Here is a 24,125-nt window from a genome sequence, read left to right as displayed (position 1 = left end):
AGTTAAGGAGAAGGCCCTCCTTTTCTACTTTTTTGAGTAGTTTCGGTAGGATTGGTACCAGCTCTTCTTTATATATCTAAGAGAATTCATCTGCAAATCCATCTGGTCCAGGGCTGTTTTTGATTGGTAGGTTTTTCTGTTACTGACTCAATTTCAGAACTCAATATTGGTCTGTTCCAGGTTTTATCTTCCTGACTCAGACTTAGGAGGCTGTTTGTTTTCAGGAATTTACCCATTTCCTCTATATTTTTAGTTTTTAGAGGTATTTATAATAGTCTCTGAGAATCTTTTTTATTTCTGTAGAATCAATTATAATGTCACCTTTTTTTGTTTCCAATTGTGCTTATTTGAATCTCCTTTTTTTCTTTGTAAATCTAGATAGCAATCTCTCAATCTTATTTATCCTTTCAAAAAACTAGCTTTTGTTTTTGTTGATTCTTTGTATCGATTTTTGTGTCTCAATTTTAGTCAATTCTGCCCTGATTTTAGTTTTTCTTTTCTTCTGCTAGCTTTGGGGTTAGTTTGTTCTTGGTTTTCTAGTTCCTCCAGGTACAATGTTGCATTGTTAATTTGAGATCTTTCTAACTTCCTGAGGTAGGTGTTATCACTATAAACTTTCCTCTTAACACTGCTTTAGCTGCATCCCAGATATTCTGGTATGCTGTGTCTCTGTTTTCATTTATTCCAAATAGTTCTTAAATTTCGGCTTTAATTTCATTGTTTACCCAAAAGTCATTCAAGAGCAAGTTGTTTAATTTCTATGTAACTGTGTGACTTTAAGAGATCTTCTTGGTGTTTACTTGCATTTTTATTCCACTGTGGTCTGAATGTATAATTGATATGATTTCAGAGACCTGCTTTATGACTGAGCATGTGAACAATGACCTTAGATCTGGTGACTACATGCCTTAGTGATATATATATATATAAAATTTTGAGATGGAGTCTCACTCTGTAGCCCAGGCTGGAGTACAGTAGCACAATCACGGCTCACTGCAACCTCTACCTCCCTGGTCCCGATTCAAGCAATTCTCCTGCCTCAGTCTCCCAAGTAGCCGGGATTACAGGCATGAGCCACCATGCCCAGCTTATTTTTGTATTTTTTAGAAGAAATGGGGTTTCACCTTGTTAGCCAGTCTGGTCTTGAACTCCTGACCTCGTGGTCTGTCTGCCTCAGCCTCCCAAAGCGCTGGGATTACAGGCATGAGCCACGGCGCCCGGGGGGAATTTTTTTTAATGTAATATTTTATGACATAAAAGTAACATGAAATTTGTATTTCATTGCCCATAAATAAAGTTCTACTGATACACGGTCATTTGTTTACATATGGTCTGTGCTGCTTTTGTGCTCTAAAGGCAGAGTTTAGTAGTTGCAGCAGAGATGGTACAGCCCACAAAGCCTAAAATACTCTCTGACCTTTAACAAAGTTTGTCAACTCAAACAGAACAACATCCTTGACAACTCAGCTCCAGACTTTTTGTTGTGTGAGAAAAAGAAACTCTTTGCTTACATAATCCACTATTTTTCAGGCTTTATGTCACTTCCAGCCAAAGGCAGTCTCATTGGTGCACAGCTAAATGAGATTTGATGAACTGGAAGAACCAAGGGGCAGTGTAATGAGGACAGTGTCTAGAGGACATTCTGCAGCTGTCAGGACATCTAATTTATTTCCCTATAAGTTCCCAGGAACTTTATAGCTTTTGTTGGAATAGACTGTGTCTATAAAACTGGAGAGGAGGGAAGAAATGAAAACTTTAATAAATGAATCTTTATAGGACTCAGCAGACAAGTAGGTGTACAAAGCAGAGAAGAAGGTGCAGTAAAATAATACCTTAGCCGGGCACAGTGGCTCACGCCTGTAATCCCAACACTTTGGGATTACTTGCTGAGGCAAGTGGATCATCTGAGGTCAGGAGTTCGAGACCAGCCTAACCAACATGATGAAACATTGTCTCTACTAAAAATACAAAAATTAGTCAGGCATGCTGGCAGGCATTTGTAATCCCAGCTACTTGGGAGGCTGAGGCATGAGAATCGATGAACACGGGAGGCAGAGGTTGCAGTGAGCAGGGATCATGCCACTGTACTCCAGCGTGGGCAACAGAGTGGGACTCCATCTCAAAAATAAAAAAATTAAAAACAAAAAAATAATAATACAACTCAGTGTATTAGTTATCTATTGCTGTGGAAGAAATACTCATAAGCAACCACACTTTCATCTCACATATCCTGTGATTCAGGAAGCTGGCATGTTTTAGGACTTGCATTTGCTGAATCACAGTGACAGCAGATTGTAGCCATTTCAAAGCTCAACAGGAAAAGAAGCCACTTCCATGCTCGCTCACAAGGTTGGTGACAGAATTCAGTTATCTGCAAGCTATTGGGCTGAGAGCCTCTGTTCCTTACAGCTGTCAGCCAGAGGCTGCCCTCAGCTCCTTGCCACATGGCCTCTCTGTAGGGCAGCTGGCAATGTGGCACTGGCTTCACCAGAGTGGGCAAGAGAGGATACAAAGAGGAGCGTGACCTAGACAGAAGTCACAGTCTTGTACAACATCATCCAGAAATAACATCCCAGCACTGCTGCCATATTCTGTTCATTAAAAATGAGTCAGTAAAACCAGCCCCACTTGAGGGGAAGAGATTAAGCAAAGGTGTGGGTACCAGGACGTAGGGTCATCAGACACCTGTGAGAAACTTCCTACTACACCCAAAAAAGTGTTCAAATTCATGGATTATTTTCACTTGGATTACTTTTGCTGTTAATCTTGGGACCCGTTCTGAAAAGCAAAGGAAGTGGACTCAGGCCCACAGTGGAATCTTTCTAATGTCATCCATGTGTAAAGATTTGTGCCCTAAATAGAAGGAGGTTCCTGCTCCCACTTCGCTCCAACCGACATGTAACCATCTCCACACTTTCTGCTCTTGTCTTGGGAGTCCCTTATGTTAGCCAAACCACAAGAGAACAATTCTAACCCTGTCACCTAGAATCTAGCTATTTTGGGAAAAGTGTTTCACTTGGATAGTTACCCTTTATCTTTTGTCTTAAAAGTGTTTGTTGCTTTTCCCACGACGTGAGTTCAGAAATGCAGGCTGGCTCACTCATGAGTACCTACCTGCAGGCAAAGACAAACAAGGCTCCCTTGGCTTAGATCTTCTTGACTTTCCTCCTTAGCCTTCCTCCTCCAAAAGAGGGCTCCCTCACCTCACATTCCCTTCTCCCCAAGGGAAGTGCTTTCTGAAACAAAGAAGCCCTTGCCCCGCCCTAAGACGGCTCAAGTGGCCACTTCTGACCAAACAGGCTTGAAGTCAATGCTACAACTAAGCACGGAGGGTCTGCGAATTAGACTTTTTAGCATGTGCAGTGCTGCTTTGATTTCGGCAAACAACAGCCCTCATCCAAATACCCCTCCACCCCACCCCACCCCACCCCCACCCCCACCCCCACCCCCACCCTCACCCCCCACCCCCCGGCCATCTTCTTCCAAGCGGACACTTCAGTTTCCCTTTGCTGAGACAAACGAGTTAATCAAACTCCTGAAATAAGTCCTAGGGAGATGGAATCATGGCATCTGCCCTGTCTATTTTGCAAATTTAAAAACACTGGGCTTCCAAAGAGCTGATACTTGAGGGTCTTTTAAATGCCTAGAATACTAACCGGCCTGGAGGTTTTCTGTCCTTAGGCTAAAACAGCCAAAAGAAGAAAAATGTGTAAAATACTTTGTTTTCACCTTTTGGACAGATCCCTTTTTTATTTAAAAAGCAATAAATCAACAGATTCACAAAGGAAAATATGCATAAATTTATACATACCCAATAATTACACTCAGTTGTTTGCAGAGCTTTTCACTTAATTCATCTTTTTCTTTTCTTTAAATGCAACACAGTGGGAGTCCTTTCCTGCCTGGCCATTCAGAAGCAGGTCACAGGGGCAGCCACTAGGAGACCAGCTGGCATGAGGATGCCACTGCCCCTGGGAAAAACAGAAACAGTGAAAAAGATTTTGAGGACTGATGGGATTAAGTCTTTCAGGAGGGCAATAATGCAGACACAGATTTTACCCCCAGATCTCTGGAAGAGGTAACCCAGGAGGGCAGAGGGCTTGCTCCCAGGTAAGGCAAGCATTGAGTTTCCTGCCACTCATCCTCAGGTATGGGTTTATGATCAGCAAAGACGGAGGCTTAATATGAAAGTGAAGGAGGCCAGCCAGCTGTCTTCTGCAAGAAAGGAAGGAAAGGTCTATTTAAAATAAAATCACAAAATAAACAAATCAAAGACTGAATGTACAAATGCACAATGACTGGACCATATAATAAGAATAGAACTATCACCCTAAATCTGTAGCAGCCTGCCTAGGAAACCAAGCCCCTCATTTTTAATAAACAGCCCAGGAAGACAGCCTGCTAAAGCCAGACTTGCAGGAAGCCAGTCTGCTATCTCTAGTGATAACCCAGGAAGCTAAACAGTAACCTCAGTAACAAAAGACCCAAAATGTTCAGGACTTGATTAATAACTATTAGTCAGGATCCTCCAAAGAAACAGAACCAATAGGATGTGTGTGTGCATATACACATATATATTACATATGTATTACATATATATGTATACCTGTACATACATACTTATATGTGGAAATTTATTGTGGAAATCGACCCATGCCTTTATGCCAGCTGAGTAGTTTGATGATATGCCATCTGCAACCTGGGGAACCAGAAAAGCTGGTCATGATGGTTGTATAATTCAGTCCAAAGCTGAAGGCCTAAGAACTAGGGGAGCCTTCCCCACCTGCCAGCTGCTGAAGTAAGTCCTGGAGTCCAAAAGCCTGAGAACCAGAAGCTCTGATGTTTAAGGGCAGGAAAAGATGAATGTCTCAGAACAAAGACCTTCTGTGCCCTTTCATTATATTTGGGCCATCAAGGAATCAGATGACACCCACATGGGTGAGAGTGATCTTCTCTACTCAGTCTTCTCATTCAAATGCTAATCTCTTCCAGAAAAAACCCTCACAGACACACCCAGAAATAATATTTTACAAGCTATCTGGGAACCTCTTAGCCCAGTCAAGTTGACACAAAAAATTAGCAATCACAGTAACTGACAGTCTCTCTAATTTTTGTGCCTGCGTCCAATGTGACCAGCCGGAGAAAACCAACTATGGCCCCAACCAATCAGATAGGCTTCCGTGCTCCTGATTGGCTACCCCAGGCTTCCCCAGGCCAACAGCTTCCAATCAGGGCACACATGAAGCCATCCCTTTGTCTACTGTAAAGCTCTCCCACTCCCTTACCTACCTTTGAGTCTCTGCCAAATCAAAGTGATGGTGGCCAACTCCCTTGCTACAGCAAGCTCTGAATAAATCGCCTTTGCTTTTCTCATGTGAGTGGTATTTAATTTTTTCCACACAAGCAACCTAAAAGAACTAAGGTATATTTCAGGAGTCTAGTTTTTTAAATCTCCAGGGCGATACCTTGGATACAAAACAATGTCACTGTCACTGTCAATATAATCCATCCTCTCTGTGTCCCCCAAGCCTGAGGCAGCCTCAGAAGGAAACCAAAATCAATTTAGCTCCATGAGTTAAAGTGCTGATTCCTCACCTCGAGTTAGTCTCAAGCGCTCCACGTGATGTTGGCAAGTCTAGCTTCTCTGGTAACAATTACTTTGAAGCTCTGAACATTAATTTACATGGTGTATGTACTTTATTCATTTATCCTTGTTTTCATGTGTTTCTTTAGTATATTCTTGTAAGTTTATTTTCCTCTTCAGTTAGAGAGCTTGTCAACCTTTACCTACGCCTATCATCCCTACCCAATAACCTTAAAAGTGGTTTGCACATGGAAGCCTTCTGATCACTAATGTTAACTTTCAGAAATCTCGTGCCTTACAAAGACTTGAAATAAGTGACTCTTGCAAATATTAATACATAGACCTTTGTTTAACAAAGGTGAATCTAAAATTGCTTCCCACCATGAATCAAATATAATTTTACTACAGATTAAATATAGGCATATACTGGTTCGATGTTTTAGGTAAGGAAGAACTAGCTAAAGATATAACAGATAAAATGCTAAATCTCAGTGGCTTCAGAGAATAGATGTACATTTTGTTCACAAACAGGTTATTCCCTATCAGAAGGCAGATCTCCAGTGACTCGGGGACCCAGGCTCCTTCTGTGTTACAGCTTTGTCATCTCCAATGCCAGATTCCTCAGGTTACTACACTTGTCTGCTTCAAGCCAGAGGGGAAAGACCACGGGGGGTCATACTGTGAAGTTTTTATGAGCCAAGCCAAGAAGTGTGAACACAACTCTTAGCACAATCCATCAGGCAGATTTCAGTCAGATGGTCACACCTCACCACGAGGGGGCTGGAAAACGATCTAACTCTGGGGTTAGAGGGAAGAGAAAGTAACTTTGGTTAAGAGCTAACCAGTTTCTTCCACACTTATCAAGGAAAAAAAAAAATCTCTGCTGTGAAGACCTCCTTACAAATAACACTCCCCTAACCCAAATGACTGGCTTAGTCACTGGAAAATGTGCACAGGCTAAGCTCTAAATTAGATTCTTCATACATCAAAGGGTACAGCAAAGCTCCTGACAGCCCCTGCTTCTCAAACATGAAGGACAACTAACAAGGACAACAGCACAACAGAAAGTCCTGCCACTTCTCTCTGCCTTTTTAAGAGAGTGCTGTGCTTTAATTTTATTGCTTCTAGAAGCATTGCAGCTTTTCATGAGCCAGTGAACTAGCTAATTGGCTACAGCAAGGACTGTGTCTTGGAAGGTGGCACTTAACCAAACAAATATGAAGAAACTGATTCTCTGGAGTCTGAGCTTTCAAGGATGAAGGGTATATCATGGGTCAACATGATACAGAGGAAATGATGTCTTAGAAAGGGACAAACTCTGGGAATGCTTAGATTTGTCTCACATTGAGAGTCATTAAAACCATAAGCTCCTATATAACTGATTTTTTTGGCTGCAATTAAAATATAAAGAGCTGGTTTCTTTGTTTGATGTTGTGTGTCTGTCCTCTTCTCCCATTTATATATATACAGCCTAAGCAAAACTGACAAAAAAAGTAATCGAGATTTTGGTTCTAATGCAGATCTTGATTTATTCTGACTTATTCACAGCGTCTAGTAAAATGATCCCTGCCTTCCTACAGAAATGAGATGTCAAGATGCAAAAAGTGCTGCCTCCCCTCAACAAGCAGCCACAGCCTGTCCCACAACCATCTCGCACGGGCGTCCCTCAAGGGCAGTAGAGATCTCAGCCCCTTCATCAGACTGACACCTGCCAACTTTTATCTCCATTTGTGCAGGAATCAAAGTTGAAGGCCATGCTGAACTTGAGTTTTTCCTGAAGTTCAGCAGAAAAGTAAGATCTGCTTGCAGGTGATTCTTGCAGAACTGTAAGTCACAGACTATAAATAGTGCAGCAATTTTTTAAAGAGAAAATGAACAAGATATGTGAGCATGGCTCAGATATCCCCATCTGCTTTCAACTGTAGTTGGCGACAAATCAGCTCTCAATTTTCTGCTCGTTGTGTTTTCTAACACAGCTTCCCCGGCGTCTGCCAACGACCAAAATGTACAGCAACCCTAGGTACGTCATCTCGCACCACCTCTTTCCCCTTCCCAGACCACAGAACATTCCAGTTGAATTGCAACATGATTAGGGCAGATGCTAACGTATTTATAATCTCTTTTAAAAGTATGCATATGTTGTCTTTGTCTTGCATTCATCTCCTATTATTTGCTATCACGTATTGCCAGTGCCTCGTCTCTCCTCCATTAACACTGACAAATTGCAGTTGATTATAGTTTAGTTCCTTTTCTCACGGGTTAAACGCAACGAAATGAGCAGAAAAGCAGCAAACAAGGCCTCAGGGTGGCATCAACATCCTATAATAGCTTATTTTAACCTCCAATATTTTCACAGATGATTCTGCCTGAAATTCTCCAATTTTGGGTAATGATGCTGAAAGCGTGTAATATGAGAATGTGGATTATAAGAAAACAGTGGATGATGATGATGATGATGTTGACAGAAGGGTTAAGTGTGGATAAAAAAAACCAGCTCTGCATGAAAGGCTGGTCAGGGCTAATGACCCAAGAGCTAAGATGAATCTTGATTCAGTGCTTCTGTTAGTAAAAAGAATGTGTTTGAAGCTTACCTTTTACAAAATAAACAGAGCATATGTGACAGTGTATCTGGAAATGAGAGACCTGGCACCTAATTTAAGAAAACCATTCTATCCACAGGTCTCTGGTGGCACAGGGATCTTGGAGTCATCAACCTTTGTAGAACCCTTTTTTTGGCACTGGAATATTAGACCTACTACCTTGGACCTCTTGAAGCTAATGGGATGTCCAGATGTAACTCTGTATCTACATAACACTGAGGACTGCTATACAACTGCTTTGGAACATGAGGGGCTCATCTCTGTATTGAAAAAAAAATTTTTACCCCAAGCTTTTGTTTCCTAAGGCACTTTTTGCTGACAAATTATGGCCACAATGACATGCACACTCTGAAATAGGGGGAGTAGACAATTAAAATTTACAAAAGACCTAAAGTCTACACCAGGTGCCACAGAAAGTGCTGCCTGGCATCTCTCCCCTCCCCTGCAGAGACAGAGCATGTTACCCACTGACCTCAACCCTTAATCCCTTGAACCCTCTCTAAGTCTCCAATTTTACATGTCCCACTTTACTTCAGTGAATTCCTGCCAAACAGCTTTGGAGACTGTACGGGGTTATCATGTACAGGTCCTTCACAACACCCTGACGCCTCACCCCTTAGAGCTTTCCGTATGCCCAGTGCTGTCTGAGCAACCCTCCTGACTACTTTCCTTTGGTTTCGCCCTGAACTCCAAAGCGCTGCACCATAAAACCACAATGCTTTTGTGGTTTTATGCAAAACCTAGCCATTCATGCCAAACTTTCATTCCTCTCTTGTCTCACAGGTATGTCCTCTGGGAACATTTCTGTTGACCCCTCATGCTTTTCAACTCCCACTTTCACCCTTACCTCCTACACTTTGATATCCCAGATAGACTCAGACACATATAAGAGCCTCAGTATCTTTCCTCTCATCCCTGCCATTTCTAAAGAGAGAATCTGATCCTCTTCAGTGGTCCACACTTTCTACCTTTGCCCTGATCCCATCCTCACATTCTCTGGGACATGGCTGTCCTGTTCCTCTTCACCTATACTTTCACCTTCTCCCTCCTGGATCTCTTTCTGCTTTTGAGTAATTCCCCCATTAAATCAAAAGGAACAAAGTAAAATGAGATAAAACCTCTTTCCCTGGCCCAGCTATGCTTAAGTTACTTTTTTTTTAAATTCCTCCTACTAAGCTAGACACAAACTCTCATCTATCCTCCCCCATGCCACCAAAAACATGTACAGTTTTCTTCTCTGCAGAAATTAACTGTCAAACACCAACAATTTTCAAAACTTTTCCAAGGTTGGATTATCATAATATCTTACTGACTACCATTACTAACTGAATTTTGATTGCTTTTTAAAATTGGTACTGAAGAGCAATATGCATAAGTGAAACCCGCAATGAATGTGCACAAACTGAGCACACCTTTGAACCGGCAACCAGACCAAGCAATGAAAAATTACCAGAATTCTGGGCTTCCTGCTCATCATCAAACTACGTAGGTGAAACTTAGTAGTTTAGAATGGATGGGGCTAGGCTGTGAGAGAGAATAGAACCAAGAGATGAGGCTAGAAACATACATTGAAGAGCTTTCTAGATCTTGCTGAGAAGTGGCTGAAACAACAAATCAAGGAATCCATGAGCGTATCGGGGTAGCGCTGTCTAATTTGCTGAAGAGATGGTGTCTGAGTGTGGGATTCTATTTTGGTACCCATACTAAGGCAGCCATATGTCCCGGCTTTTCCTTGACTCTACTGATTTAAAATATTGTGCCTTATCAAACCATGTGTCAGAACACAGTCCAACTCGGGGTCAGGAAAATTTTGTTACCATAACCTCGTTACATCCCACATACCATACCGTTTTTCCAAACAACAGTAGCATTGTTTCTGGTTGGTATCCTATACAGAAAATAATTTGATTTGCAGGCTTACAAATCATACTTATGAATATTCAAATGCACAACTCCAATTAAAACCAGAGCCAAAAGCCTGTGCTACAGGCAGTGAAAATATCCTTCCCATAGCTACATTTACTTTATTAACGGGCTGTAGCCTAAATGGCTAAGGGAAAAAAATTGTTACAGCCTTGTTATCTTGCCACTAGTTGCGTGATTTTGTTGCTTCTTCTCATTTCCTGAAGTATTATGGACTCGGCTACTATAATGTGTGAAACCGTAGTTACTTTGACCAATTCAGACCTCTCTCTCATACATTTAAGGGCTTCATATGATGCAGTCCCTGCCGGGAGTCAAATGCCAGGAAACCCAATGCAATCAAAAGGAATTTAAGAGGAATTCCAAATTTTAGGTTTATCTATGAACAGTTAGCAGGTCCAGTTCACAACTCCCAAAAGCAACACTTCTTAAAGATTCTGCCTCCCACACATATGCAGCTTCTGCCCCTGCAGGGCCCCAGCACCTCCCTCTTGTCAATCCCTTGACATTCTGCTCCTCTCCCCAGCCCTACATTTTTATCAAGATTGTTGTTGTTGTTGTTGGCTTTATTTATTCTTGTCTAGAAGCATTTGGCAAGGAGTCATTCTAAATAAGTTCAGCCTAATAAGGTTTCTTTTTTAAAAGAATTAAACAATTCTTTATAAAATAGATTACATTCTTTTTACTATTCTTTTACTGATTTATGAAGGCATACTGAACATTTTAAATGTATCATTTGATAAATTTGACACCCAAAAGATAACTCAATTAAGACATTGAACAGTCCATCATCCCGCCCTGGAAATTTTCCTAATGTGTCCTTTGCAATCAGTTCTTCCCTTTCTGACCCCATGATCTCCAGGCAACCAATGATCTGCTTTCTGCCACTATACATAAGTTTTCGCTTTCTGCAATTTTATCTAGATGGGACCCCATAATATGTGCTCAGCGTAATGATTTGTGCTCAGCGTAATGATTTATCCGTGTTGCTGCATGTAATGATTTTTACATCATTTTGCTTCTTGGTGATATTCCCTTGTATGGATAGACGTATTTTGTTTTCCCACTTACTGTCAATGAATATACAGGTTGTATGTCCATTGCAATGAGACATGCTGCTATGAGAATTTAAGAGTCTTTGTGTGAACATGGCTTTCATTCCTCCTGGGTAAATACCAAGGAGTGGAATAAGCTTGAATTATGTATTGGTGTAGGTTTAACTTCTTAAGAAACTACTAAACTCTTTCCAACTTGACTGTTCCCTTGCACATCCCCACCACACCATAGGAACATTCCAGTTCATACATGCTCGCTAACACTGGGTCTTTTTATAGCAGCCATTTTTTTTGAGTACACAGGGGTGCTTCATCATGGTTTCCACTGGGATGTCTTTGATGATAAACAATGCTGAGCATCATCTTACCTGCTTACCCATCATTCCTACATCTTCTCCCGTGAAGTGTCTCTTCAGATCTTTTTCCCGTTTTGTTTGTTGTTGAGTTGTTTTCTTATTTTTTAGTTGAAGGGGTTTTTGTTTTGTTTTGTATATTCTACATGAAAGTCTTTTGCTTGATGTATGTGTTGCAAATATTTTCTCCCAGGCCATAGCTTCATCATTGCCACTGGGCTCGGTAAATCTTTGCCCTTTTATTTTGAATCACTCAAGTCGGTGAATATTTACTCATATTAATTATTGTAATAGTGCAAAGACAGCATAGAACCTTTTTACCAAACTTGCAGGGAGCCCTAAATAGTTTTAAGTCCAAACAGCATTTCCAGTACTCTTATGGATCAACATACACTTTTTGGAGCTTAGGTAGAAGTGCTGTTAGAAAGAACATCGTTTTCCATTAGACTATGATAATATCACTATTTGTTAGATAGCAGAGGTAATATTATGCTATTGAATGTGTGGGTAGACATGAAAGATCTAGCAGATGGTTTTGACTCAGCTGTTGTCACTGTGTGGGGAACCCTGTGAGGAGGTAACTGTGGTGGGTGGAAGGTGAAGGTGTGTTGATAGTTTTATGAGAGAGAGAATTTTCAAAAGGCAAACAGGCTAGAAATTCATCTCCACCCAGAAAGAAAGGAAACAAAATAACCACCACCAAAAAAGCCACAATTGGGTAAAGGAGCCCCTCCTAACACACACACACACACACACACACACACACACACACACACGAAGATGAGGAGTAAAGATACAAAGAGAAATAAGCTGCAATCTGCTTTCTTTTTTTTCTACTGAAGTGCACATGCTTCCTCTGAATTCTCAAAAAACTAGGACAAAATGTCCAAGATGAAAATCTCAGGGAAAATGACAGACAAAACCAGTAGTCAATGAGAAAACAGCCCAGAAGAGCTCCCCACGAAGGAAAAGTGAATGATGTCAAACACATTTTTTTAAACAGTGACTTAGACTTTTTTTTTTTTTTGAGACGGAGTTTCGCTCTTGTTACCCAGGCTGGAGTGCAATGGCGTGATCTCGGCTCACGGCAACCTCCACCTCCCGGGTTCAGGCAACTCTCCTGCCTCAGCCTCCCGAGTAGCTGAGATTACAGGCGTGTGCCACCATGCCCAGCTAATTTTTCCTATTTTTAGTAGAGACAGGGTTTCACCATGTTGACCAGGATGGTCTCGATCTCTTGACCCCATGATCCACCTGCCTCGGCCTCCCAAAGTGCTGGGATTACAGGCGTGAGCCACCACACCTGGCCCTACTTAGATGTTTTTTAATCTATCTGAACACTTGTTTATTTGGTGCTCTGGGGTAGGCAAGGTAGGTGGATGTTGGCATGGAAAGACCATGGGCTTTGGCATCAGACAGACCTGGATTCCAATCCTGGGCATAAATATTTGCATGACTGTCAATTTAGTTAAGTTTCTTAAACTTAATTTAGTCATCCATAAACGGAAGATAAATAATATCTACTTTATATGATGATTGAGAACATTAAATGAAATCAAATATACTCATTCTTGAAAACAGGTTTCAGAACAAAGTACACATTCATTAAATTCTAGTCATTCTTTCTACTCTGGCTTCCACTTACCCTTAATAAGAAGGTTATTTGTACATCCCAGGCCTTTTTCAAATATATTAATTCTTAAAGGTGCACTCTGGTATGCAAGAGAGGCTTGGCCACCAAAAGCCACAATCCATAAAACTGTAGGGATTATCTAATTTTATGCATCCATACTTTTGCCTGGACTTCCAAGAAATTCTGAGCTAAAAGTAATGTCATAGGAAATAAAGAGGCCTGGGGTTTTAGTCCATTTATTTTCCTTCTAACTACATGATAATAACTTTCATTTTTAAAAAGTTTTGCTAATATGCCAGCATCAAACTAAATACTTGAATCTTTACAACAACCCTAGGATACAGGTACAAGCGTTTACATGTTTTAGTTTACATGTTAGAAACAGAGACTAAGAGAGCTTAATTTTCCTAGAGGTGTCTGACTTCAAAGGCTGTGGTTCATAATATTGCCTCTACTACATAGCTTTTAATTTCTGACTTCTATTTTATTTATTTATTTATTTATTTATTTTTATTTTTTTGAGACGGAGTTTCGCTCTTGTTACCCAGGCTGGAGTGCAATGGCGCGATCTCAGCTCACCGCAACCTCTGCCTCCAGGGTTCAGGCAATTCCCCTGCCTCAGCCTCCTGAGTAGCTGGGATTACAGGCACGCGCCACCATGCCCAGCTAATTTTTTTTTTTTTGTATCTTTAGTAGAGACGGGGTTTCACCATTTTGACCAGGATGGTCTCGATCTCTTGACCTCGTGACTCACCCGCCTCGGCCTCCCAAAGTGCTGGGATTACAGGCTTGAGCCACCGAATTTCTGACTTCTATTTTTAAAGAATTAATATTTCATCTTTTACTGTGTGCTGCCCAATTCCTTTTGGGAAGTGAAAGTGATATCAATTATAAATAAATTTTTCCAAGACAATTCGAAGATAGCAAAAGCAGGTAGGTAATCAATGAACTAGACCTGGCCATCAAACACACTTACATGAAAATACGACCTATAGAAACAATTGTCAGTCAAGTGCCTAACATGTACTTCCCCAAGCTATTTATGGAAAACAATAAGGCACCCTATCCTAAATAGCATGTAGGGCTCCTATCAGATACCTAACAATAAGATGTTTAAAAAGGAGACACTTGACAAGTGAAATAGATATACAAAGTCTGGAAAGACTGGAAATATCTCTGATTCTGTCCCCTGAATATGACAGTATCTACAGGGGCCATCTGTCTTATTCATCTTCTACCTTGGCTGGTGACAAAAAATGGTATCATCTCATTTTTCCTGCTTAAGACTATGATCCCTTCTAAAATAAAATTAGTCCTGGGAGGGCTCACAAAGTTCTATCTGTCACTAGAAATTGATGATGATGACATTCCATCCCTCAGAACAGAGGGGACAGAAATGGGCATGAGGCACTGTCTGCCTCGATTTAGAGACAGGAAAAGAACAGTTCTCAGTTTTGCCTGGAGTAAGCTCAGAGATACCTTTGCCCTGTTTGAGCTCACATTCTTCAATCCTTAGGCCTTCCATGAACATAAGCCAATGCGTTTAGAAAGCTAAAGTACTCTTACGTGCACAGCAGAGTGCTGCCAATAACTTTAGTTGTGAGTAGGATGAACATGGCGATTTGCCTTTTTTCTTCTATGACACGTTATTAGGTGTTTTGAGGATTGACTGAAAAGGGTGATTCCACAGTAATGGCCACAGATGTCGTGACATCCAATTTTTCTGCTACATCTGGCTCAGAAAAAAGGCCACTAAATGACAACATAAATGCACGTCAGCAAATTTGTTTAGAGTACGTTTTAGGTGGATTTCCCACAAATGTGATTGCAAAAGGAGAAACGACTTAAAGATAATACATCGAAGTATGTTAAAGGAATAAAATAATTGGAAAATAGTTTCAAGAACTTTCATAACCATCAAGTAGGCCCATAAGCAAGAAAAATAACTGTTGTTTTAAGTCACTGAGAAATAGTGCCATTGTTACAGTGTTACTGGAAAACAATAGAAAGAATCAAGAAAATCAAAAATTGATTATTTGAAAAGATCAACAAAACTGACAAACTTTTAACTAGACTAAGAAGAGAGAAGATGAAAATAACTAAAATGATAAATGCAGGCAAGAACATTACTACCAACTTTATAGAAATTAAAATAATTATAAGAGAATAATATGAACAATTATATGCAGTGATATGTATGTGTATATTTGTGTATGTATATATGTGTGTATGTCTGTATATGTGTATACACACATACATATATACATATGTTTGTGTATATACACATATACAGACATACACACATATGTATACACACACATATATGCGTATGCATTGCATATTATGTTTCACCCATGGTTCCTGGCTCATAACTCTCACAGCCCTTTTTACAATAAATAGACCCTCTTTCTCTGACCTTCTGTAGCAGAAGGGATCCTGCCTCATACCCCAGAGGAAGGAATGCTACACAGAGAGGCCAAAATGAATCTGGACAGGTCTTGCTAGGTTTAGATCATACCTTTTTTGTCCGATCACATTTTGTCATGGTTGCCCATGCTTCAATCATGCCTACATAATAAAGCTTCTATAAAAAATCAAAAGGACTGGGTTCAGAGAGTTCCTGAATAGCTGAATACATGGAGGTTCCTGGAGGGTGATGCACCCAGAGAGGGCACAGAAGCTCTCTACCCATTCCCTCTCACCTCACTCTATGATCTATCTGCATCCTTTGTAATCACCTTTATAACTGTCCAGAACCAGACAATTTCACTAGTGAATTCTATCAAATATTTAAAAAAAGAATTAACACCAGTACTAGTTAAGCCCTTCCAAAACAAATGACAAGGAAGGAATACTTCCTAAAATATTCTATGAGGCCAAAATTCCCTGATACCAAAGCCACACAGAGAAACCACTAGAAAACTGTAGACCACTGTCTCTTATTAATATAGATGCAAACTCCTCAACAAAACACTAGCAAACAAACTCCAACATAACATTAAAACTATTACACACCTTGACCAAATGGGATTTATCTCAAGAATGCAAAGATGGTTCAACATTTAACAAAACATCAATACACCATATTAATAGAAGTTTAAACAAGGGGAAAAAAATACATGGCGATCTTAAGAGATACAGAATCTGCACTTTACACAATGCGGCACTCTTTTATGATAAAGGCACTCACCAAAGTAGAAATAGAAAAGAGCTTCCTTAACATGATAAATGGTATGTAGGAAAAACCCACAGCTACCATTATACTAAATGGTGAAAAACTGAAAGATTAGGATTAGGAAAAAGGCAAGAATACCCACTTTTGCCACTGCTATTAAACATTGTACTGGAAATCTTAGCCAAGCATTTAGGTCAGCAAAATTGCAGGGTACAAGAACAATATACAAAATCAGTAGTCTTTTTGTACACCAGTAATAAACTATTTGAAAAAAAAATTAAGCAAGCAATTCCATTTACAGTAACATCCAAAAAATAAAATATATGGAAAAAATTTAACCAAGGAAGTGAAAGCCTTGACTACTGGGACCTACAGGATATTGTTGAAAGAAATCAAAGACAATATTAAGAGAAGACAGCCCATGCTTAAGAAAAATAAAAAGGGAGGACTCATACATCTCAATTGCAAAATTTACAGTAATCAAAATAGTGTGGTACTTTTATAAGGATAGACATATCAACTAATAGAACTGCACTACAGAAATAAATGAAATATTGATTTTTGCCAAATGATTTTTGACAATGTTTCCAAGAGCATTCAATGGGGAAAGAATAGTTGCTAAATGATGCTTTGGCAACTGGATAACGACATGCAAAAGAATAAAGTTGGACCCCTACTTCATATACAAAAATTAATTCCAAATGGATCAGAACCCAAATATAAGAGCTAAAACTATAAAACTCTCAGGAGAAAATGTAGAGTAAATCTTCACAATTTGGCAATCAATTCTTAGGTTTGACACCAAAAGCAATAAAAGAAAAAAATAGATAAATGGGACTATATCTACATTAAAAATAGATGAAATTGACATTGTCAAGAAAATGACAGACAACCTACAAAATTAGAAATATCTGCAAATCATATATCTGATTAGGAGCTAGTATCCAAAATATTGAAAGAACATTTTCAACAAAAGACAAAAATTCCTGTTACAAAATGGGCAATGCATTACTGGGTATATAGCCAAAGAATTATAAATTGTTCTACTATAATACACATGCACATGTATGGTTATTGCAGCACTATTTACAATAGCAAAGACTTGAAACCAACCCAAATGCCCATCAGTGAGAGACTGTATAAAGATAATGTGACACATATGCACCATGGAATACTATAGAACCATAACAAAGAATGAGTTCATGTTTTTTGCAGGGACATGGATGAAACTGGAAACCATCATTTTTAGCAAACTAACACAGGAACAGAAAACCAAACACTGCATGTTCTCACTCATAAGTGGGAACTGAACAATGAGAACACATGGACACAGGGAGGGGAAAGAACATCACACACCAGGGCCTGTCAGGTGGCGGGGGGAAGGGAAGGGATAGCATTAGGAGAAATACTTAATGTAGATGACAGGTTGATGGGTGCAGCAAACCACCATGGCACTTGTATACCTCCGTAACAAACATGCACATTCAGCACATGTATCCCAGAACTTATAATAAAATAATTTTTTTAATGGGCAATGGGCATGAACATACATCTCATGTACAACTAGCCAAAAAGCACACAAAGATTAATCAACTTCATTGGTCACTAAGGAAATGCAAATCAAAACCACAATGAGATACCACTTCACCCACATTGGAGTAGCTATAATAGGGGGAAAAAAGGAATTAGCAAGTGCTGAGGAGGGTGTAGAGAAACAGGCACCTTCATGCATTGCAAGTGGTAACATGAAATGGTGCAGCCACTGTGGAAAACAGCTTGGAAACTCCTCAAAATGTTACACATAGAATTATCTTATGATCCAGCAATTCTACTTCTAAGTATATATCTAAAAAAAATAAAAATATACGTATACAAACACGAATGTTTACAGCAACATTTTTCATAAGAGCCAAAAGGTGGAAACTACCCAAATGTTCATCAGTGGATGAATCGATAAACAAATGATGCCATATCCATACAATGGAATATTATTCAGCCATAAAAAGGAACAAAGCACTGCTACGTGCTACACGTTGGATGCATTTGGAAAAGATAATGGATTTCTCACTTTAAAATGGTAAACTGTAGGATGTATAAATTTACCTCAATAAAAATGGGTGTATTATTACAGAGATGAAGGTAACCACAGCAACAGTTAAAAGAGGTAAAAAGTAGTTGCCTCTGAAGACTAGGACTTGCAGTGGGGGAGAGATTCACAGTAGGAAAGTATCACTTTCTAAGTCTTTCTGTATATTTATTAATTGATTGCCACATTTTAACTGTGCGCATGTATTACTTCAATGAAAAAAGTTTTAGATTATTTTTAAAACATAAGTGTTCCAGGATGCTGGAAGGACTGGAAGCTCTCTGTGGATTCTCAGGACACACCCAAGAATGAACCCTTTTTTGACACACATAGAAGAATAACCACTCTCCAGACACCTCTGCAGAAGTGAAGTCCAAGGCTGGCAGTTGGAAGGCAGGGGATGTAAATGCAACATTGTGAGCTGGAATTCAAGGTGAAATCAGATCTCTGAGGCCTTTGTCCCATGGCGACCACCAGTTCCAGCTGCTGAATTCGTCATGTCATCATTCTCCCTGTGAGTCTGGATTCCGTCCTGATGCTCCATTATGTGTCCTCTTGTAGTGTCTCTTGAGCATGTTCCAAAAATCATCTCAATACCTTCTGGCTAATAAACTACACAGTCAATCCATTAGCAAGGCTTGCCAGTTTTACTTCCACTGGGTTCTGTTTCCACTCTCTTCACTATCAACAATTCTTAGCACCACTGCCACCACAAAACCAAATTATTTATATTGGAACAACTGCAGAAGCCCCCAAGTGCTGCCCCTCCGTCCACACTTCACCTCCAGCTCAGCCTCCACTCACCAGCCACAGTGATGCCTTAATCAAATCCGGTTATGTCACACCCTCCCTTGAAACCTTTCAATGGGGTCCTCTTAGTCTTCAAATACTCCCAAATTCTACCTGTAGCTGACAAGACCCCACATTATTTGGCCCTCTACAGTTCACTGCCTCTCTCTTTCTTGGCCTTCTCTTTTTTCCTACCCAACCCAGGACCATCACACACGCTCTTCAACCCTCCAGGATACAGGTCCATCCCACAAGCACCTGTCGCATTGTCTTCTGGCTGACTACTTCATGTCCCAGGTGAAAAGGTACCTGCTGGGGAGATGCTAGCCCCCACCCCAACCACCTCAGGCCTCTTGCTGTTCAATCTACTACTTTTCCTTAGTAACAGCCTGATTTTAATTAGACTGCATTTAGTTATTAGTCTGATTTCTCTCTCTTTCGAAAGACTATACACTCCATGAATGAGGGTAAGGACTTGAGCCATTTGCAAGCTACTGTTCTTCATTCCTTAACACAGGGTTTGGCACATAGTAGACGCACCAGAAATGCAACTGAATGAATGAGTCAAGATTCTTTCTCTCCCTTTGAGAAAAAGATATTTGTGGTTGAATGTCTACTGCATTTACAAGTAAAATTAAAACTTTTATGTATAAGCTGCTTATAAACCTTAACAAGGATAAATAAAGGCATCTATCACAACGCCTAAAGGTAGGAAACTCATTACAAATGAGGAAGAACACTTTAAAATAGGACTCACAATTTCATGCACCAGTGCATCTGTTCCAATTACACATCACCAGTCTGAGAAAGTGACAAGTGATTCTGACGCAAGTACTTTCGATAAAGAATTTTACATCAAAAATGTTAAACCTGAGGTAACGATGCTTTTGGACTTCAGAGCACAATCACATCATAAACACCAGGTTGAGTCACAAAGCCCGCAGTGAGTTGCGGTGTGATTTTAAACAATTCAAAGGGCTGCTATTATTGGTCCCTCAGAATCCTATACATGTAAAGCAAAGTGGAAAGTTCCCATGGCAATGACTTTGTACCAGAAGCATTTACCATTATGACTCCCTCATCTTTTCGTGGTCTGAATTCTTCCTGATTCAGTCAGACTGCAGCTATGTATTATCCTTAAGTTATAATTGAACAACAATTTGCGATACTGATTTTCCAGAGGAGAAATACTGAGCCCTGAGTGTGCAGCCAGGGCAGTTCCAGGATGGCACACGAGCCCACTGTGCCACTTACACCCTCTGCCATGTGTGCCCTGAACCACGTTATATTTGCACAGAGCCTATTTTGGAATGTTTTGACGTCACCCCAAAGCCAAGAAGTAGGAGTTGCAAACCCTCACCTCTCCATATGTGAAGACATCAAATTCCAGAAGGTTGAAATGTCTTCTCCACAATATCAAATCCAGGTATGGAACTAGGACTTTCAGCTTATTCATTTATGAAGCTAATAGTTAATGGGTGCCTACTATCTCCAGCCACTGTTCTAAGTTCTCAGGGACATATCGGTTTTTTGGTTTTTGTTTTTTTAAAAGACAACTAGTTTTGCTTTCACGGAGTATATGTTCTAGTAGAAAAATATGCAGGTTGTAATTTTATTTTTTGACATATCAAATTATTTTGAATTTTATTTAAATACAGAATTCAATGGTTAATAAGTAAAATTATCTTATACAGTTTCAATTTTTAGATTCTAGAAAGTTTAGATTTTCAGTTTATGATGGAGAAGTGAAATAGAATACTTTTTAAATTTAAAATAGGGAGGTCAAGATAACCCTCCATGAGAAGAAGACATTTGAGTAAAGAGGTGTGAGCATTGCCCTGTGAAGGTCTCTGAAGGACCACCTGAGCAGAGCTGTAAGGCCCTAGTTCAGACATAATAACTGAGGGTGGGAATTTGGAGTTTTGACCATAAAGTTGGTGAGAACACAAGCTGCTAGACATATTTTAGAAGTAGAGCTGAGTTGTCTCCGTGAGTAATTGGACTGGTGGTTTGCACTTTCTCCAGAAGGTGTAGAGATGATTTTGAAACAGGTTCAAGGCACTAGATGGAGACACCTGATGAAACGTCACTAATGAACCCAGACTCAGGCCAACATTGAGCTGTTTGGTGGCTGAGAAAAGGAAGGAAGCCTTTGCCAGTGTAGAAAGAGAGAGGGAGAGAGTCATAACAGGGGAGGCCAGAGAAGGAACAAGAGCTAAGACTGCAGATCCTTGTAAGACACTAGAAGGCCTGTGGCTTTTATTCCAAGGGAAGTATGGGGCGGGTAGAGAGTTCTGACAGAGAGGTGCATGATCTGCCCTTGGTCTTCACCGGGCTGCTAGGTTGATGACAGTCTGCCAAGGACAAGCATGGAATAGGAAACCCCGTGGGAGGCTGCTGCAGCAATCCAGGCTTGAGATGACGGCTGCCTGGACCAACATGTTGGAAATGGAGGTGATGGGAAGTGGTCAGAATTCAGATATATTATATACTATGAAGAAAAAGGCAACAGAATGTACTGATGTGTTGGATGTCAGAGAAAGAGAGAAATCAGGAATAGCCCTAAGGTTTTCGGCCTGAGCAACTAGAAGCATGGCAATGCCAAGCACTGAGGGGGATAAACTGAGTGGGCAAGTTAGGGAAGGAGGGAACAGGTCAGTCTCAGACAAGTTAAGTGTAAGATGCCTGCCTGAGAGGAGATGTCCAGGATACTATTGGATGTGCAGGTCTGGGCTCCCACAGGCACTCTCTGGCTGAAATGCGTATTCCTGGTACAGTGCTCATCTGAGCTTGCTGTACTTCTCCACAGCCATAGATTGGATTTCTCCAGCAGGAGAAACAAGATGGTGAAGCTAAATTCTGCTGCTTTCAAATCTGCACTGGCCTTATTTCCGAAAAAAAAAAAAAGAAAAGAGAAAAAAAAAAAACAGTCATCCTGCATTTAACCTAAGAGGACCTTTAATCAAGGAGCTTCCCATCCACGCTGATATGGCAAAAACCCAAGTGCACAACTTCAGACACAGTGAGAAATGGAACTTAACATGCTGGCACTGTAATTGAATATGGTACCATTTCTCCAATATCTATAGTATATTTAATCGTTCTCCTACTCTAACAGGAGGATGAAATTTTGTTTTTTATATCCGTGTAGGACAAAATTTTAAAAGCCTGGGGAAGATCAAAAGTAGCTGAGTTGATCCAAAAGAGCCACACTTGATGCATCTAAATAACCTCGTCTTTGGTTAACGAGGAATCGATGCCAGTGGAATGATCATATTTTAAAACTTCCCCTATAAATGTGACATATGCATCCCCATGTGTCAGCATAATCTCTGCTGAAAACATTTCAGTGAATGACGAGTTGATTGGCCCCAATTTGAAAAGCATAGAGTATAAAAACATAATTTCAGGGGGCCAACATTATGACAGAGTCTATATTCTGCTCATACACAGAACTGGTTTGAACTGTTTTGAGAATTTTGATAGTCTGTAAATGCCTGCAGCCAAGAAACATGGCCAGATCGGAGAAGGAGGAAAGAGAAGGAAGGAAATTCACAACTGTTGGGCAACTATTCTCAGCCAGGCAATGCTTGAGAGAAAATGGGAGGGCAGGGAGACTGACAGATAATCACTGTTTTCACCACCAAAGGAACAGCAGCATAGAGATGAAAAGAACATTGGTTTTGCAAATGCAAACCCCTCTTGCCAATCCCAGCTCTTTCCCTGACTGTGAGATGTCAGAAAAATTATGTCACTTCTCTGACCCTTGACTTTTACATCTGTGAAAGGAGGGTAACAGTGGATGCTTTCTAGGTAGCTAAGAGAATTGAACTAGGTTTTATTTGCATGCGCGCTCTCTCTCTCTCTCTCTCTCTCTCTCTCTCTCTCACACACACACACACACACACACACAAAATGCGCTTTTTTCTAATCTCAATGTATTATAAATGGCATATTAGTAAGGCTCCACTATGATATGGAAGATATCTGAACCACAAAGAAGGTACACACCACAGTTTAGAAGACCAAAGAGAAAATGAAACATGCAGGTCATTTCTGCTAAGATGCCATGCAGGGTATTGTTATTCAACAGCTTAGAGACTTGAAAGGATAAACAAAGCCCAACACAGGTCTCTATTTTCTGTCCACTATACATGTCGGCCACGTTGGAGCTCTCTCCTGTGGTCTCCTCATTCATTTTAGTTGAGTGTATCTCAAAACCTATGGCCTTGTAAGTGAAATGCCTCCAAAAGAAATTCTGATTTAAAACATATGAGACATATCAGTGAAAAGGTTTCCTGATTATATAGGGGAGTAGAAGACAAAAAAAAAAAAAAAAAAACTTTGTAAAAATTCCTTCACAGTTTTCTGTCAATAAACACTTTGCCCAGTATTAATGAGAAGCATCCATAAGAGAAGTCTGCTCTGCAAACTGCTGATTCATAAGGGATTTTAATTCCTTTGTTAATTTTATTTTATTTTTTGCCTGTTGTGAGTAACAGGAAGGATGAGGACCAATTCCAAATCCTGGATCACAGCAGAATGTCCAGAAAAATGGATGGCATATGGAGCCTGGGGATTAAAGCAGGAAGGTGAGAGGGTAGCGAGAATCAAAACTCTGGCGAGAGGGAGGGGGAGAGCCAAAACTGAAGGAAGTCATCGTCTTGCCGATCCCATCCCAAGGGGACCTTAACTTTCAAAGGAGAATGGTACCTCTGATTCACTCTCTAAGCAAATATTGATTGGGTTTTTCAGAATGACTCAAATGTGAGAAATTCCATGGCTCTCTGCTAGAAGCAACAGTGGATAGATTGGCACCTTTTCCATTGAATTTGCCATCAAGCCAGATGAAGAAATAAACAATAGCAAGTGAGGGGAGGAAGGTCATCGAACTACTCTTCCTCAGATTTTTTTTACACTGGTCTTC

General features: G+C 40.2%; 1 protein-coding gene across 12 annotated transcripts in view; it reads right to left on the bottom strand.

The window, feature by feature from the left end:
- LOC118152276 (uncharacterized) overlaps positions 1–24,125 on the bottom strand; it is a 125,758-nt gene that overhangs the window by 80,351 nt on the left and 21,282 nt on the right. For 9 of the 12 annotated variants that reach the window (XR_013525527.1, XR_013525518.1, XR_013525516.1 and 6 more), the window contains exon 2: positions 3,812–3,971. The gene's annotated coding sequence lies outside the window, so the exon portion shown is untranslated. Of the gene's footprint in view, positions 1–3,028; positions 3,115–3,811; positions 3,972–4,059; positions 4,588–24,125 lie in introns of those variants that run through there. The other 3 variants (XR_013525517.1, XR_013525523.1, XR_013525525.1) reach the window with 2 other exon arrangements.

This window comes from Callithrix jacchus, chromosome 1 (assembly GCF_049354715.1).
Source record: "Callithrix jacchus isolate 240 chromosome 1, calJac240_pri, whole genome shotgun sequence".
Lineage (NCBI taxonomy): Eukaryota > Metazoa > Chordata > Mammalia > Primates > Cebidae > Callithrix > Callithrix jacchus.
The sequence above is the reverse complement of the archived record's forward strand: the minus strand, read 5'-3'. Positions and strand labels throughout refer to the sequence as shown.